This window comes from Myotis davidii, unplaced genomic scaffold (assembly GCF_000327345.1).
Source record: "Myotis davidii unplaced genomic scaffold, ASM32734v1 scaffold980, whole genome shotgun sequence".
Lineage (NCBI taxonomy): Eukaryota > Metazoa > Chordata > Mammalia > Chiroptera > Vespertilionidae > Myotis > Myotis davidii.
The window spans coordinates 694599-697969 of record NW_006292236.1 but is presented as its reverse complement, the minus strand read 5'-3'; the positions used below and the strand labels follow the sequence as shown (position 1 = coordinate 697969).

The following is a 3371-nucleotide window of genomic DNA, read 5'->3' as shown; positions in this document are numbered from 1 at the left end:
ACCCTTCAGTCCACAGGTGGACACTCTATGCACTGAGCCAAACCGCCCAGGGCAAGTGGTGCTTTCTGAAATCACTCATGAGACGTTTGTGTCTGCATGAATCCATTTGACCTCAGATTTTCTAGATTTGTGCTAAATAATAGTCAAACCAGGGACCATCATCAGCTTCTATTGGCATCTTTGGCTTAACATTCTTCAAAGTGAAGCCTTGAGGGAAGATAAAATTACAGGTTCAATTGCTCCCTCTAGGAAAGAATAAGCCTCCCTAATCAAAATCTAACATTTTGCTCTACAATTCGCTGTTCAGCGGTCACAGAATTCGCTTTTGATTCTCCCTCACAGGTGACCAATGCAGATGGATATGAATGTAAGCTAACTCACTACAGCCCCTAGTGTAATAAACTGCACTTGGACATCAGTCATTCTATTTTACACCTGGCACAGTTGTCGTGTTTCACAGCTACTGTGTAATTTTCCCATATAATGTCTCTTTTTATTGTCCCCAACTAGGTGAGAGAGACAGTTATTATAACCTCCACTTTTTAGAGAGGTATGGATGAGGGGGCTTCTGAGACTCCCAGAGGTTAAGTTTTAAAATCACTTAGTTTCGACATACCAAAGATAAAAATTCAAAGCCAAGTCCTCCCTTTCCAAATCCTGTACTATTTAATAATCCCTGGTTTCTCTGTACAGGAAATGACAATTCAGGAATGAGAATGAGTAGAAGATTAGGAATATTACTATTAGATGTTTTCTTTTTTTTCCCCCACAAGAAAAATTGTTGATTTTATTGGTATTACAGTGGTTTTAGTACAAGCTAAATACAAACACAGTTGTTAATCAATCATCTATCCTTCAAAGATGGACTGTATAAAATATCTTCCTTGCCCAGTTGGCATGGCCCAGTGGTTGATAGTCAACCTATGAACCAGGAGGTCACGGTTTGATTCCCAGTCAGGGCAAGTGCCCAGGTTGTGGGCTCAGTCCCCAGTAGGGGGCATGCAGGAGGCAGCTGATGAATGATTCTCTCATGATTGATGTTTTTATCTCTCCCTCTCCCTTCCTCTCTGAAATCAATAAAAATATGTTAAAAATATCTTCTTTAAAAAGTTCTAAGGACTCCATATATAAATGCAAAAATTTGTACTTGTCAATAATCATATCAAATGTTGAGCTACTGACTGAGAGTAAAAAACACAATTTCTGATTTTAAAATTAAGTATCTACAGGCAAAAGTATGCAATTTCCCACATCTCCTATCTTTGTATTCTGTGCAAAGTCCCAAGGCAAAGGTTGGTTCTGGCTTTCTGAATTACCAGAGATGAAGACCTGTATGGCTGACTTATCTCGGGCCTTTAGTGTTTTTTCCTAGTAGATCCTTAGTTTTTGGGAGGAGGCCTATGAGTAGATTTCCAGGAATTAGATTATAAAGGGCTGGTTTCGGATAAGAATTTCCACTGTAAAAACCTGTACGTTTTCCATTGGCATACCCATAGCTCTTTGTAGCTGGAGGAGGTTCAGTTTTTGCGTTTTCCAACCATTCCTTAAACTTTTTTTCTGCAATTTCTGTTTTTTCCTGTAATTCAGCTTGACGTTGTTTCTCTTTTTCCTTTTCTTTCTTCTACTTACATTCTTCAGCATTTTTTCCTTAACCATTCTTTATCTTTTTCTTTTTCTTACAAATGATCTTTCTCCAGTCCCTTTGCTGCTTTTTCCTCCATTTCATTAATTTTTTGTTCACTTTCTTTTCTGTTTATTCTTTTTCTCAACCCAGTCTTTGTGCTTTTCTTCAGCAATTATCTTTCTTTATTCACATTCTGCCTTTTATTTTCTTTTTTTCTGATTTAATTCCTCTAGAGCAGCGGTTCTCAACTTGTGGTCGCAACCCCTTTGGCGGTTGAACGACCCTTTCACAGGGGTCGCCTAAGACCATCCTGCATATCAGATATTTACATTATGATTCATAACAGTAGCAACATTACAGTTATGAAGTAGCAACAAAAATAATTTTATGGTTGGGTCACAACATGAGGAACTGTATTTAAAGGGCCAGAAGGCTGAGAACCACTGGTCTAGAGCTTCGTGTTGCAGTCACGTTCTTTTTCTTTGCCAACAAACCACACTTCCCCTGGCATCAGGCTGCTCGCTGGTAAGCGCACCCGTTTCTGCTCTTCTTGGTTACCTTTGGATTCAACCACACTGGTGCACCCCTGTCACCCCATTCCTCCCAGGCTCCCCCTTGGCCACTGAGACTTGGGCATCTTCGTCCACTTATTCTTCATTCTCCCCGTCACCATCACCATCGTTGTCAAACAGGAAGCTCTAATGGCGAAGGGGAGACGACAGGTTCGTGGAGGAATTGCTGCCGCCCAGCAACAGAGATGGAGATGGGGAGTACAGGGCCACCCTCTCCAGCCCCTGTCCTCCCGCATCTGCCATGAGGGCGGGGAAGGAGCCCCAAGGAAGGCTGAGACCTGGCCCTACACCCAGGGTGTCAGAAGGGGCCAAACAGCCCGCCACCTCCCCACCACCTTCATTGGGCCCAAGTGCAAACCCACGGAGCAGCGGCAGGGCACAATTTGATGTTTTCTTTAGCATTTCCATTCTAAGGACTAAGAAATTAAATAATAAATATTCCTGAGCTGGGAAGTGCCAGGACACTCATATACACAAAAATATGAGAAAATACTGACCAATAAGGAAGTAAATCTTTAAAAGGTCAATAGACTTACTAACACCCTTCGAGAGGGAAAAATATCTGAATATCTCACAGCAGAAAACACAGAATTCAAGAAGCAGAGAGGATTCTGATTTGCCCAAAGCATTTTAGTATCGAAGCCAAGACAAGAACCAAGACTTCTGACTTGTCTTCAGCCTTCTTTGACCCTGTCATGGAAAGTACTTTCCACCGTGAGCAGTTACAACCCTGTCCACAATTCCATCCCAGTTGTAATTATATACTGCAATTTATGTGTTAAGATTGACTTTCGGAGTCTCTGGGGAACTGCAAACTTTCATTGCAATAACTTGAATTGCTTGGTGAAAACCCACTCTAGACCTATTTGAATTAGAATTTCTGGGGGGAACCCTAATACCTGAATGTGTAATAAGAAAATCCCATCCTAAGTTTTTTATGAACAATAGAGTTTTGGAAAACTGCTCTATGGGATTTAACTTTTAAAATAGAATCAGGCCTTGACTGGTGTGGCTCAGTTGGTTAGAGCATTGCCCTGTGCACTGGTCAGGGCACATAATTGAATTCCCAGTGGAGGTAGGGGTGCACACAGAATCAACCTATTGTTGTTTCTCTCCCCCTCCCCCCCGCCTTCCTCTCTCTAAAATCAATAAACATTTCCTCTGGTGAGGATTTA

General features: G+C 41.6%; 1 pseudogene; it reads right to left on the bottom strand.

Annotated features, from left to right (window-relative positions):
• Positions 1 to 1221: 1221 nt before the first annotated feature.
• The window catches only part of LOC102769218, a 54929-nt pseudogene continuing 52779 nt past the window's right edge, over positions 1222 to 3371 (bottom strand).